This window comes from Neopelma chrysocephalum, unplaced genomic scaffold (assembly GCF_003984885.1).
Source record: "Neopelma chrysocephalum unplaced genomic scaffold, ASM398488v2 Primary Assembly neopelma1_24, whole genome shotgun sequence".
NCBI lineage: Eukaryota > Metazoa > Chordata > Aves > Passeriformes > Pipridae > Neopelma > Neopelma chrysocephalum.
In genome coordinates this window covers 13,839,423-13,855,071 of record NW_020897693.1, presented here as the reverse complement: position 1 = coordinate 13,855,071, position 15,649 = coordinate 13,839,423, and the positions used below count along the sequence as shown (strand labels likewise).

At 38.2% G+C, this 15,649-nt stretch overlaps 1 protein-coding gene across 9 annotated transcripts in view; it reads left to right on the top strand.

Moving 5' to 3' along the window:
* The window catches only part of LRRC4C (leucine rich repeat containing 4C), a 505,344-nt gene that overhangs the window by 404,053 nt on the left and 85,642 nt on the right, over positions 1 to 15,649 (top strand). For 7 of the 9 annotated variants that reach the window (XM_027704208.1, XM_027704172.1, XM_027704181.1 and 4 more), the window contains one exon: positions 430 to 548. The gene's annotated coding sequence lies outside the window, so the exon portion shown is untranslated. Of the gene's footprint in view, positions 1 to 429; positions 549 to 7,463; positions 9,307 to 15,649 lie in introns of those variants that run through there. The other 2 variants (XM_027704223.1, XM_027704190.1) reach the window with 1 other exon arrangement.

The following is a 15,649-nucleotide window of genomic DNA, read 5'->3' as shown; positions in this document are numbered from 1 at the left end:
GAAGAATCATTTTTTAACTCACCTATACCATATTTCAGAACATTTGTGAATATAAATATGGTGCTTCCTGTCTTCATTCATTACAAGGTCCTAAGTTGTTTCATGACTTTTTATCTGTCTAGTTTTAAGTCAACATCTGTTAAAATACACTTATATTATAACACATTCAGGGATCTTAAATTATTTAATATCAGATATTGGCTGCTAAGGTACAGAAAAGAATGATAACTATTTAGAGGGGTGGGGTTTTGTCTTATTTGCTTCCTTGTATTTTTCCTATTTGCCTTGCCTAGTGTAGTGCACATCATACTGTGGCTATGGTGCTACATCAAGCACTGATACTACTGTGAAACTTTACACATCCCAGTCCAAATAACAGTGAGTCCATCCTGTTTAACACACTCAATAAGTATTATTTCCATTTTACAGGCAGGGTGGCAGGTATGCAGAGAATCATATAATCTATCTTGATGATACAATTCCAGTGAGTCCTGGCTATAACACTTTCAATGTGCACATCACTAGTTGCAGTCCTACAAGCACTGAAGGTAAGAAAGTAGGTTCTTACATGTATTATATGCATTATAGCATTTCAATCCATTTGAATCTAGATAAACCTGAAAAAAAGTTTATGTTGTTTTCTGTTAGGCAAGGATAAGCCATTAGTGATTTAAGACAAAAAAACCAAACAATAGAAAAGAGAAAGGAGTTAAAAAAAAAATCACTGTGAAAGTGCATGGGTTTTTTTTCACATTGACCAATAAGTGCTAAGTGGAAATTTGTATGATGTGTAAAATTGATGCCCCAATGTTGGCCGTAGAAGATGGTGAAGATATTTAGTTGAAGTAATTTATTTTATATGTACCTGAAAATAGATCTTGAAAATTACAGTTATCTCCTTGAGTAATATTATTTTTGCCAAGAAATTTTCTTTTTTATTTTTTTTCCATTTTGACAATTTGCTCTTTGTATGCAACATTTCTTTTTTGCCCCTATTTTTTGAAAGCTGTAGCTTTCTTTAGGATCTTGTATGATTAAAGCAAACTATTATGTTTTTTTTGTGATGAAACTTTTGAAATCTTAAATGTTACTTTTCTTTTAGCTCAGAAGTTAAAATTAAATATTTTTTCCCCATATGAAAATTTTACTTTGACTGTGTGCTAAATATGAGGACCAGGTAGGACAATATGGCTCTTAGGTTGTTTCTCAATAAAGTTTTGAAGCAGATGTGGTTAAGATTTTGTTAACAATAAATGCAAATTGTATTTTCCAGTCACAATAACTCCACAGGTAAGAAATTAAGACACCTGATACATTCATCTCTTTGTCAGAGTATAATACTTTTGCTATTTAAAATTCACTGAGAGAAAAATGCTGTCATACTGTAAAGATATTATTTCCAAAGTAATGCATCATTCCTGCCCAAGTCTAGTTGTCTATATTCTTAAATTTTACGTTCTTAAAAATTCAGTTTAAAAGACACAGTCCTTCTTTTTCACTCTACAAACATTTCCCAACTTCAACGATTCTATGATTCTGTGATTCAGAAAACCAAATACGTATTAAATGGGGCGTGAATATAAAATGAAGGACTGTTCTATTCTCATCTACACCTGCATCAATCTGGAGGTGCTCCATTGAAATCAAAGGAGTTATTCATCCCTGTGGAGTGAATTTACAACAGTTTAATGTCAATGGCGTTCAGTTGTGAAAAGGAGAGAATTCACCTAGCGTCGAATTCTAAATTAGTGCTACAGGAAAATGACAGGATTTGAGTCAGATTTTTTAATGTTGAATACAACAGTTAATTTCAGTGAAAAGGCATTCACATTTTATAAGTTGAAAAACATGGCCATTTGCAACAACTGGAAATTGGAACAGAAAAATACAAAGCCATTCTTCTTAAAAAAAGATACTCTGTAAAAGTGTATTAAGTCAGTAGAAATTTTATCATTGGCCTCAGGGGAACCAGAATTCTTCTGTTGGGTACAAAGGAAGCTTTTGCTATTTTTTTTAGTATATGTGAATACATGTATAAGGATCATTACCCTAACTCTTATATTATTAGCCTAACTTATGCATATGCCCTGGTCAGAAATGTAACACAACAATTCTGAGAGCAAAAGTTAGGAAAAGCTTATCTTTTTTTTGTTAGTAGTTTGTCTTTTTCCTATTTTTCTTTCTCAAAGCATCATCCATTTTAGAAAAAAAAAAAACAAACCTCTGCTGGTTCTGAGTTGCATACTAGACACATAATTCTCCTAAGTGCACAGGTAAACAAGAGAAGCTAAGAGCACTTTAGAAAAAATATATTTACCAACTAAGTATGAGCCTTTTTACTTTCCTTCTATGTAAATACTTTTAAGAACTACTAAATTACAGAATCATAGAATACATGAGGGTGAAAGGGACCTTCAAAGGTCATGTAGTCCAACCCCATTGCTCAAGCAGGGCCACCTAGAGCAAATTGCCTAGAACCATGTCCAGGTGGCTTCTGAATATCTCCAAGGAGGAAGACTCCACAACTTCCCTGGGCAACCTGTGCCAGTGCTCTTTTACTCTTACAGTATAAAAAAGTTTCATGATATTCAGAGCGAACCTCCAGTGTTTCAGTGTGTGCCTGTTGCCTCTGGTCTTATCACTGGGTACCACTGGCTCCATCCTCTTTGCACCCTCTCTCCATATATGTGTAGACGTAAAAAGTTTCCCCTGAGCCTTCTGTTCTCCAGGCTAATTGTCCCAGGTCTCAGCGTTTCCCCGTAGGAGAGATGCTCCAGTCTATCATGTTCATACTGCTTTGCTGGACTCTCTCCAGTCTGTCCATATCTGTCTTGTACTAAGCAGTCCAGAACTGGACACAGTACTCCAGGTGTGACCTCACTTGGGCTGAGTAGAGGGAAAGGATCACCTCCTTCAACCTGCTGGCAATGCTTTGCCTAGTGCAGCCAAGGATATCATTAGATTTCTTTGCAGCAAGGGCATGTTGCTGTCTCATGTTCAGCTTGGTGAATTGGCTGTCTCTGCATAATGGAAACTTTGACAATATGGGATTCAGTTCCATAAGCAGTAATTCTAGGAAGTTTTGCTAAACAACAAGTTGTTTCTAGTGATGGATTGTTAACATAGAGGATGAAAATTTGTACAAGTGTACAACAATTCTAAACTTGTCCTGTTAATCCAGCTGCACAATGAACATGCAATGAACATCCAGAAGTTTTGAGAATATGGTTTGCTTCCAAAGGAAACAAAAAACCCCACCATTTAGTTCCATCTTTACCAGAAACAATAAGTATTACAATAATATGAAGAGTTGAGTTTATTGAATGGTCATGTAAACAACCATGTGCCAAAATCATATGTGTTGTGATTTTTCCCAGATTTTCCTGAAAGGAGGATATCTTTCCTTTTGTTTCTTCCAAGGCACTATGACCCAATAGAAATTACCTAGGAAACAAAATTTCTCACTAGAACTGTAAACATCAGAAAAAAAAGGTGAAAATTAATAAATTATGCAGCTGCTAATTTTGATGGATATGCACCTGATTTTAGTGTGTGTTGTATTAAAAGAATTGAACAATAATCAGTGAAATGATATAAACAGGAAATTATGTAGTGTGAGCTGTGATTACATTACAACATTTGAAGTATTCCTGCAAGATTATGTATGACATATTTTATGTAGTCCGAGATTTTTAGGGCCTCTTTTGAATTCCTAAACTGATTAGTGAGCTTGATCCTAAATCGGTGCAGTCAAAAGTATATTTGCCAGCAATAATTTCTGTTCCCTTTTGAAAGTAGTAAGCTATAAGAGAGTGCAAGTACTCTCTTCATATGCAAACAGATTATTGACAGAAAAGCTAAATAGAATAGAAAGAATATTATGTTCCAGAGTTTCCTTTATGATTTCTTAACTTTTATTGAAAATGAAGGCAGGGCTGTCACTGACTTAGGAAAATCTTTCAATTGCTTTTCACTTTGTGTAAGCAAAGTCGTCTGGTTTCACTCTTTTCCTTAAAATTGGGCTATGCTTATTCAATTACAATGTTTTTCTGCTTCTTTATGTACAGGTCAGAATCTTCTTTCCTTAAGTTTTAACCATGTTTCTCTTCCATCAAATGTCTGAAAATGTTGAATATCTAGTCTTTTCCACTAGTGGCTTCCAGTGCTAATCACACAGAACTACAGAGTTTGCCCTGTCTGTCAGGAAGGAAAAGGTCCTTTATAATGGTCTATTGTCCATGTTTATTATGTGAAGATTTACCAGTACATACGTTTGAGTTTTGTTATCATCCCGTACTCAGGATTGGGCAATCTTGTTACATTACTCCAAAAATAAAGTCCCTTTGCCAGTCTGTGTTTAGTTCTCTTCACAGTTCACTGTTTTGACTCATGGTGATCTTTGTTCATAAGAGGAACCAGAACTCAGTGGCCTCTGCTGTGTGCTTGGGATTTGGTACCGCAGCAGCTGTGGCTGTTCTGCATGTTATATGGTAGCACTGCCAGGGCAGCTCCCAGGTAGGGAGGAGACCAGGTAACAGCTGCTCTTAACAGTTGCTGTCCACCTGAGTGTGCTCAGAGGTGGGCAATAAGCATGAAGAATAGTAATTCCCTAGTTTAGGAACTGAACAGAATGCCCCAGGATATTTCTTCTGTCTCACCTTGTCAGGGCTTGTAAAACATTGCATTGTGTCTATGATCTGATGTTTTCCGTGGTGCTTTTGAGTATCAGCTCACCATGTTGGATAACTTTTGTGAACTGATATATAGGGAATTGATTTTCTGGGCTGGAAAATCTGCAAAATAAGAGATTTAAGACAATATACAAACAATATGTTTTGGACGCAATAACATAAAATGTACTGCAGGAAAAACATAACACAAGTCTCTCCAGAGTTAAGGATAGTCTTTTAACGTTTGATTAATGAATGAGTTATTGTGATAATACCAGAATATTTGTTTTAAGTAGGTTTCACACAAAGGTAGCATGCATGCTTGTAAAACAGATAAGGCAATTATATTTTTTTTCTTTATTATAAGGACATTTACTTTTTCATGTAGCATGACACGTCATCTTATAAATATCACAAATTAGGTGACTTTAAATTTATTTTCTAAGGAGCTAATCATGCTATCTCCTGTGTTTATTAGGTGATAAAGCCTAATCGATATATAAAAAATAACAAACTTTAAGATAGAAGATCATATCATAGCCTAGAGCATATTTTTCAGTTTTGATACTGGATTTGTATTTAGTCAGATCTATGCCAGCAAATATATTATTGTCTATTTAAGTACTGTTATCTGTTAACAACGTGTATTTTGATGTTGTTTGAATAATATCAAAATTAGAAAATGTACACATTTCTACTGAAAGTAAAATATTAGTTTGTATCAAGAGGGATACTGTAGCTATTGCAGATGCTTTTATTAGATGCCCAAAAGTCATGTCTTCTGTACCTGATGCCTATATATTTGTTTAATTTGGTTATAGAAACCTTCATTTTCACTCACAGGCTCTTTAATATTAGCAGGAAACTTTTTAAACAAACAGTAGAGAAAACATATTAGGCAGTGATGTTTTTACTCTTCTGGGAAAAGGAACAAGTTTGTGGCTTTTTGGATTTTGAGTAGTAAGAAGAAAAAGACTCTCATAAGACGTTTGTAGGCCCAAAATACACCAGCAGCATCAATGAATAAGACAGGAATAAAATAAGCTCACCAACTGAGCAAAAGATTGTTACTTGTCAGCAACTTCATCTCCTAGCACACTCGCAGCCTTCTCCAAAAATCCCCAAAGACTTTTTTAGCATTCCTGAAAGACTGTTAGTTTTGGGTTATTAATTATTACTACACACTCAGCCTTTCACCCATTGTAGGTAATTTATGTTTGCCATTGATTTCAGTGATAGTAAGATCAGATGCTAAATAATATAACAGTGATTTAGGGCCCGGTTCCAGTTGCTTAACTTATATCTGGTAGAACTTTCTCACCAGAAAGCTTGTTGAGTCAGTAGAATAAATCTGAAAGTCAGTGTTAATGATTCAGTAAGTGTTACTTGACTGAACTCAGCTAGCTTATGGATTTTGTAATTCTGGAAAAAACTTGTAATATGACATATAACTTAAAAATGTATTTTATTTTCAAGATGCCAGTTTCACACTGAAGCTGAAGCCTAAGTAAGGATACCAAACATGACTTGACTATTTGAGAGAGGACTGAACAAAGAGCTAGTTATATTATTATATGCATGGAATAACTCAGAGTTATTGCTTAATATTTAAAGTTTGCTATAATTACCATGAAAGCACCTGACATTCTCTTTTTGGGGCTTGTGCGGAGGAGTTAGATCTATAAATAATTTATTTCTGATTTTGAGAGAGACAAATGCCAGCACATACATCATCTATATTCTGTTTCCATGAAGTGGATAACATATCCAACCTTATACATGCAAAGTTTTCTGTAAAATTTTTATTGAATTTTGATCCCTGAAAAAAACCAAGACACAAGCCACATTCTGAGCATTTTAGGTAACATAAATAAATACATCTAACATAAGTAGGTAAGTATATAGTGAACATCGCAGCACTTCAGTAGTCCAAATTACAGAACCAGTTTAGAAAACTCTAAAATGCTGGTCAGACGTCATTCTAATCTAACTGTGTCAGATTTGATAGATGAGCCCAGACATTGTACTCTCGTGTTGCTGTCACTTGACAGCTCACTGGAGCCATGACTTAAAACTCACTGAAATCTTGAAGTACTTCAAAGGCCTTTTGCCCTGGAACAACTGCTAAAATGGAGTTTTAGGTAATTAATATGTGTATACAAGTTTTGAACAAACACTTATTTCTGTAATTAGAAAATAGATTGTCTTTCCATGCAAATTATTTACATTGCTACATTTTTTGCAGAGGTAATTTTATACCTTGTTTCATATTATTGTCACGCCTCTGCAGCTGTGACTGGAGTTGGTACCTGTGAATACTGGTTGCTCTGTACTTCTTTTGCAAAGACAGCTTTATACCTCATTTCATTTTGCTGTCATTTCCTCTACCTCAGAGGCTAGGCTGGTACCTGTGAATGCTGGCTGAACTGTCAGAATCAGGCAGGCTTTTAAGAAAATGAGTTTTGACATTCCTTTCTTTAAGATGATCCCTTGTTTTTCAATTACTATTTTCTGACTTGGAGATTTCTTAAGGTAACCCTAAGTTTGTTCCCAAACTGTCAAGCAGGTGGCAGCAACGCCACGCCGGAGCAGCTCCCAGCCCTTTTCCCTGACATCAAGTGTTAATGCAATTGACCAATCAGTGCTAAGATGATGGGAGGTAATTGGGTAATTGTATTTTACTGATCCCAAGCAGAGAAAAGAAGGGGGGGAGGGGGGCAGGGGGTGAAGAAGAGGTGGGGGAAAACAAACAAAAAAACAAAACCAAAAAAAAAAAAAAAAGAGAGAGAGAAAGAGGAGAGAACAGAAGGGGAGAAGGAGGAGTGTAGCCAGAGAGACTGGCCCTGGGACATTTGCAAATCCTAGGGTGCCACTGAAAGGAGGGGAGTAACTGAAAGCCAGAGCGACTGAAAAGCGGAGCTACTCGCAGCAACAACAGCAGCTGTCAGGAACTGGATATATACATACATGCGTATGTACGTGCACACACGGGGAGAATTCAAGCTGAAGCTAATAGGAGGGAGGAAGCGTTTCGACTGTGCAAAGGGCTATGCATATCAGGGATGAAACGAAAAGCTGAAAGAAGCGGCTGCGCTCCTGGGACTGTGTCATCTTGGAAGGGAGGGAGGCAGGAAGGAAGGAAGAAAAGGGGGAAGATTACTGGCGTGTGGAAGAAGATGGGAGACTAACTCACTGCTGTGCAGAAGGGAAATCCAACTTATACATCTGAAATACAACAGACTGAGCTTGGAAATGAGATCAGACCTGCATTGAAACATAGAAAAGGAGGAAAAGGGAGGCTGAGATGGGAGAGCTTTTATCCTTCCTGTCTCTCCTTCTCTCTCTCTCCTCAAAGAAGAAATAGAAGTTTATCCGTCTCAGTGCTGCTGGATCTGTATAGCTGCTGGACAAAAGATGGAGAGGAAGCTGAAATGAAAAGCAAAGGGTGCTTCTGAAATTTACAGCTAAGAGGACGCATAACGTCTTCCCGAGCGTCTTTGTGCCCCATCGGGGGAGTTTTAACATCAGAAGGATTTTGAGAAGTGGGGGGGGGGGGGGGGGGGGGGGGCAAAGGCGAGAGTGGGCGCTAAAAACACCCGTCCCAAGTGTTTAAAAAATAACGAGGTGATGGATTTCTTCTTGACAGCTGGTGGGAACCTTGAATTTTTCTCTACTCCCTCTCTCCTTCATATAATTTAATGTGAAATTATGAAAATGCAGAGGAGTTGGAGGATAGGCAAAAGGATATATCGTGGAGTTTGAAACAAGGAGAGGGTGCTGATGCTGTGGATTGCTGGCTTCTTGCCGAAATCAAAAATCCAATTGCGCACTGGGTTGTGATTGGAAATCTAATCAGATCTTTGGAGAGGGGGGAAAGAGACTAAAAGTTTATTGTTTTGACAGAGAGAAATAAAAATTTAAATACAAAAGGAGATTTTTTTCTAAAGGCGTGTGGGGGAATAGAGAAAAAGAAGAATGGGAATCCCCATTCTAATGTGGAGACACATGGATTGGATAATTAATAGTGCAGCAAAGAAGGGGGAAAAAGAAAATTGCCTGGGAAGACCTGGATCTTAAGTGTCACAACAAAATTACATTAAAAGAATACAGATGGAGGATTGCTTAAAAAGAAATACAGCCCCTTCTGCTCTCCAGAGAAAAAACAAATAAAGAGCAATGGGGAGCAGTGGAGCCAGAGAGGCAGAAAACCTTAGAAAAAGGAAACTAAGCAAAGGATCCACAGTGGAATGAAAAGTTTCAGAAAGGAGAAGGACCATTCCTCCTCTGCAAGGATTTTTTTTTCTGTTATTTGAAATCACTATTCTCCAGTGAAGGGAAACATCAACATTACCACTACAGCAATTTTAAGCAGAAAAGTTGAAAGCCAAAGAAATAAAGGACAGAGAAGAAGAAAGTCAAATTGCCAGAGGGGGAGAGTTCAGCAGTGTTGGGTTGGATTGGCACCTGTATGGACTGAAATTTCTGGGAAATTGCAATTGGATATCCTTTATTTTTATTTTCTTTCTTGTTTTTAATTTTGGTTTCATTGCTGAAATGAAATAATTTTCTAACCCCTCCCCCACCCGGGTTTTTCATAATCACTCGGATTTCCAGCTGGATAGTCTTTGAGGATACAGTGAGTACACTTTCCTTTTTATTATTTTTTGGAAAAGGAAATATGCCCCATTGCCTCTCTTCTTTCATCCTTATTTCTCTTTTCTCGGTCTTTTCTCCCACCTGAATAAAGAACCTGACTGTATTTTGATAATGGCTGGAGAGGGGTGGTTTGGAAGAGAGAAGGGAAGGAACGAGGATAGAACTGAATTCTCACAGTAGCTCAGATTCCTGTTAGTAAAATTCAAGCCCTTGTAGGATGTTGCAGGCACCTGCCAGTGTGTCCTTATAGCATGTGGAAATGTTCACTAGCAAAGAAATCTTTTGAGAAAGCCCTCGCAGTGAATGGGGGGTGCTGCCTGATTGCCAAGTCTCTACGAGCGGATGCAAGTTGCATAGAATTGGATGCAGAGGGGGTTTATTTATTTAGTAATTGTTTGAAATAGTTGAAGGTTCTAATTAGAATGCCGGTATCCAGTCTAACATTGGTTAGATCAATATGGTGTATTAACAGAAAAATTTTATAGTCAAGCAGGGTGGTGAAGGATGGCTTTTGTCGGGAGTGTGGGGGGGTGTAGGGCAGGGGCTTTTAATGGATTTTGAGGAGACAGCTCTGAGAGAAATGGTACATTTTACTCTCCATTGCTAAGAAAGGACAGTAACAGGCAGAGAGAGGACATTCTTCTATTAAAGGGTAGTTTCAGAAACTGCTGGTTTAGCCACTTGTGCCCTCCAGATCTCTTAGGAAATTCTTTGTGATTTTTTGGTGAATCCTTCGGGTCCCCTAGGACTCTCATAGCAGTTGGAGGAGATTGATTGAAAAGCAGTGAGAGGACATTGAGGTGTTAGAAGATTTTTGTTACTGGGCTGATAATGAAAATAGTTAAAAAGTGGCTTGTAGATGGTGGGGTTCACAGATTAGCAATGATGTGTAACAGACCAGTAAATATCTCCCTTCCTGGAGAAATGTGGTGTGGGGGTGTAGAATAAAGGAAGGATAACATGGTGTTTAAAATAGAGATCCATGTTTTCCTGTGGGGAAGTGATACTTCCGTCCCCTCTCCTGGGGGGGGGGACAGACTGTGTAGTCTGTGGGTAGGGAGTTTTCTTTCCCTTTCTTCCCCTCCTATCCTCCCTCACCTCTGTCCTCTTCAACCTTGGCCTTCACAAGGAAAGGCTCCAGCTGAAAGTATTAGGCCAAAACTGGTGGAGAATGAAAGGGAGAAAGAGCTAATTAAATGAGCCATTGAACAGAAATGGATATATTTTTTTTTGGCAGGCAGAACTACCTTTGCCACTCATTTTGCTTTTCTCTAGCTGCAATATTCTGGAGAAGGGGAGAGAAGGCAGGAGTGGAAGAAGTGTTGGTAGAAGCAGATTTTAGCGCCTTTTTTTTTTTTTCTCGCTTCACAAGCTTCCTGCATTAAACAACCAAACGAGAGCTCTAACTTCCCTGGATAAATGCACAAATTAATATTAGCCTCCTCCTTTCCCCCCCGTCTATCTCTATTCACTTACATCACTACTGTTACTTCATGTAAATGTCCTGAATCTTTTGGCATAGTGGAAATGAGAACTTCTGCCTCTCAAAGGTGTGCCATGTGCTTCTGTTTGGAGGTCATGCCTCTTAAATGTTGGCTACTTGAAAATGATTAAGATTTAGAGTTCAATTCTGCTCATAAGGAAATCTCTTGGAGTTTTTGTTTGGCCATATGAACAAATCAGACCCTTTGTACTGTAGTGTTCAGAAAAAGAAGGAAACAGGCACAGCAAAAATTGTTCCTTCCAGCTCCGATTACTCTCATCTTTCTCAGTATAGCTAAATCCCTTTAGTATGAAGTGTTTTAGCCTCATTTATTTGTCTGGGCACATGTTTCCTGGTGGGACACTAAATGGGTAATAAGTTTTTTAGCATCTGAAAATGAATGCAAAACTCTCTTGTCCGTTCCTTCATGTATCATTATAAGTCTGTGCCCTATTGTGGGCTATACTTACATCAGCAGTTGCAGTAATAGAACAGCTAAATTTATGTTAAGCTGCTGCTCAGTAATTACTGAAGGAAAAAGAAGCTGGCTAAGGAAAAGGCATTTCCAAGCTTTTCCCTGGATTGCTGTCAAGTGAACACATAAACAGAAAATTTGATAGCGCAACTCCAGTTTTTGACAATAGAAAGCTGATATAGGTTCCCCATTCATTTTGTTGAGTAACTAGGCAGAATTATTTTCTTGATATGATAAGAAAGCACTGGGAAAATTTAGTAACCAGTTTGGGCTGAAACAGGCAAACCTTGTCAGCATTAAAAAGCTAGGGATGTATGTCTGCTTCCAAAGAGGCAACAGTTTCACACTTCAGTGAATCATTCACTTAATACACTAGCCAAAAGATACATGGAACAACACAGATTTTAACTCATTCAATGTCAAGTGGGAATGAGTATAACATTTCTCAGGATTTTTACTGGGGCTTATCCAGAGCCCAAAGGGCTGATCACAAAATATACAGCCAAAAACATAAATCCAAATATCCACCTAAATGAGGAGCAGTAAATCTCTAGCAGAGGTAAGAGCTGGCTGTCTCTGCTACTTCCCTCACACGTGTTTGAGCACAGATGTATCACTCAGTAGTACGTGCTGGTCCTGCGGGCTGTCTCCTCTTCAAACCATGGACCTTTTTGGTAGTGACCACAGGCAACTGGGATTTTGACACTGTACCAGGAAACATTATGTGTGTATTTAGGCTCTAAATTCTTGTACAGAAAGAAAGATAAAGCTATATTGGAGGGTCCTACTCTGTTTGTTCTCATTGTTCTCCAGAAGGTCAGAGATCACATACGTAAACTTCAGGTATTCTTGGCAAACTGCAAGTTAGTGCAAGGGGGTGGCTAGTCTGTGTCTTTTCTCATGTCAGGAATGATTTGCTGTGATCTGGAATTGAAGCAGGTTCAGTTTGCTGGAGTGGCAAATTTTGTGTCACAATATCTCCTAGCCTGATACCATTGACAAGTGAAAAATGGACTTTAAGATTAGGTGAGACCTAAGAAAAAAGGCTATAGATGTGAGCCAAGACAAGCAAGTGTGGGACTGGTGGAAAACAAAGGGATTCCAGAGGTGTTGCTATGGCTTCCTATATATAGGCTTTAGAATTATTTACCTGTGACCTAAAAAGCTGTCTCCCATTTGGTATGAAGATTCTTGCTGTTGCAGTATGTGTCAGGAAGGTTTTCAATGGGACTCGGGTCAGGATTTTAGCACATTTTGAGAGAGCTTGGTGCTGGTGGAAACTCACAAGCCAGACTATCCGAGTTGCAATATATTCACTGAAGGAGTGCACTTTGCACAGCAGCAGTGTGCAAGAGCTTCCATCTTGGTCTTGCCAGAATGGCTTCTTGTTGGTTTGGAGATATGTCTTTGTCTCTGATGGCTAGTGAGGGAACAGGAGAGAAGGAAGGGTGCTGGAGTTAGTGTTGTTTTCATTCTAGGATGAGAATTACTCTGAAGATACGCAATTAGCACCCACTAAGTAACTTCTAGAGTAGTCAAGCTGACTGGACTTCAAGATACTATTATCGGGGCCTTTTATCCCATTGCCAGCTTCTCTATGGAAAACAAGCCTCCTTCAACCCACCCAGCTGGAGCCATGCTTGTCTGGAAGGCAGCCTTGCAGCATGCTTGAGTCCAGCAGATTGGACAAGGAGCTGCCATTGGAAAGGGTCCTGCCTCTACTTCTTGTAATGGCAGAAGATTTGGGGATTGGCTTGTGACATGTTAGAGTGGTTTATTTAATGATGCAATTCAGAGGAAAAAAAAGGTACCTGTTATTTAGCTGTACTATCACAGTCATTTTTTTTCTCCTAAGAGGTAGAAATGGGGAAACAAGAGGGGAGATGAGTATGCTAGTGGTGTGTTTTAATTGTATATTCACAAGCTGCAATACATGGAAGCGAATTAATGCGTAGTTCCTGGTAGGGGGCCTGGATACTTTGCTATCTGTTAGTGGAAAAGGCAAAAATCAGACGCTTGTGCATGCACACAATAAAAGAGAAACAGGATTTACATTTGGTATCCAAGGAAGCGAGAGCAGAATCCTGCAGAGCTTTCTGTTCATTGTTTAAATGTTACCATAGCAATATCTCAGGGCACAAGTTACATGTTTTCCACTTCTGCAGTTGAGCTTTCCTTCTCTCTCTCTCTCTCTCTCTCTCTCTCTCTCTCTCTGTGTGTGTGTGTGTGTGTGTCTCTGTTTCTCTGGATATTCTAAACAACAAGGAGTATCTCCACAGAACTTTGCACAGCAATAGGGAATGGTGGTTGAAGGCTGTATTATCTGATGGTATATGTCTGTCTGTATGTTCTTCACTAACATTTGCTAATATGTTCAAAATCCAGTTGGGGGGAAATTGTTGGATAGAAGTGGAGTGTGAGACTTGTTGTTAAGAGACTGAGCATATTACAATATTTTGTGCAGTGGTGATATGTTAATTGGATAGCTGCAGGCAAGAAAAGTGTAGCAGTTGCTGACAATTAGAAACAACAATGAACTTCCCAGGACAAAATCTGTTCCTTGGGCAGATTAAAATGCATTTCAGGTATATACCAGAGCTTATGTAAATTTGAATACTAACACCTCTGTAATAAGTCTTGAAATTCTGTTTTCGCAGTGCTGAGACAAGATTTACCCTTGCTGCTTGTGAAAGGGAGAGAGGCAGCATCAGACCACTGAATAAAATCTATCATAGTGTTTGCTGCAGAGCTTGTACTTATTATGTCAGGACTGTGGGGGAGCAATATAACCAGGAACAAGGAGAATTAGAAAGGAAACCAACTAACCCCCCCAAAAAAGCAAAAAACTCCAGCAACAATTATTGCAGTAGATAAAGCTTACTCAGAAGTATTACAGCAAGAGAAGTTAAATAAATTACATTTTGTCTGCAAACCAGTAGCAAATCAGAGCATCTAGTAATGCTTTTTGTGTTTGAGGAATCGGTTATTTGACAGCTATGGGATTCATACAGTTCTGTGCATTAAAATAATCCTCGGAAATATGGATGTGGTTTCCTTTCATGTTTTTATGGACGTTATAATATGAACTGACTTCTAGAAGGCCCAGGGGTTGGCGGTTTTTCTTCACTATTCATATAAGAATGATTGCTCTAAGGGTCAGACCTGATCCTGAAAACCAGTGGTAGTAATTTGTAAAAAGTTTTAGTGTTGTTCAGATCTGCAGCATATTTTAATTTTACTTACAAACCTTTCTTCATTTTCGTGTCGATAATCTCTTCATTCACATGCCGTGTGTCATGGGAAATAAAGCCAAGCACATAGAGAGCCTTTCTAACCAGTGTGAGGGGTGCAGCATGAGTCATAACAGTGTACTTTATTCATGATCTTAAGCAAAAGACTGTCTTAAGACCTTAAGCAGGCACTAACTCTGTTCATGTGCTTTGAACTTACCTCAGAATCTTTGAGACGGTAAAAAAGGCAATTGGATCTTTAGTAATTATTTCAGTAGGACTGATCCTGCTCTGTGGGGTTTTTTTTGGTGTTTTGTTTTTTCTTTATTTCCAGAAATAAACAATTGAATAAGTATTTATATTTACAGACATAAAAAGGTGATCCAAATACCATTTTGAATTAATATGCTATGAACTTCAAAATTTCCATGTTCCTTTGCCACTCCAGCTGACATTCCAGGTGTTAATACTTCTTTTTCATAAGTTTGTAATGTAATAATTGATTAATTAACCTTACTGCCACAGCAAATCCTCAAACTATATTAACAAAATACCTATATTTATAAAATTACATAGTTTAGGGATGAATTCTTAGTCATAGCTAGGATGGTGTAATCTCTGTGTATTGACTATTCACATCAATAACTGAATATTGTGACATTATAATTAACAAAAATGCTATAGTTTACCTTTTAAAAGCTAGAAGAGGCTCTACAGGGGCGTAAAAGGGTTAAGTTTTCCCTTCCTCAATGCATGCAAGTTTCAAATGAAGTGTGCAAAAATGTATTCAATTCCATGAGCTTCTTTGCTGAAGGGCATATATGTTGAGTTAAGGGTTCTTTACTTAGCTGTTTGGTTTAACAAGAATTTTCGTTGCCACTATTCTGTTTGTGAGCCCTTATTGGACAGGAAGGTTCTTCTACAAGTGGTTATTTATTATTTTCCAGGGGAAAGCTTTTGTATTTGTTACATCCTTTAAAGAACTGAGGTTCATTTTTGTTAAGTTTGTTGATGACACAGCTACTAAAGGGGATGGTGACCCCATTAGCCTCTCAGGTTGCTCATATGCAGTGCACAGTCTACTACTTCAATAAGAGTTTTATTGCATTTAACGCCCTTGTGAATTTTGACTGTA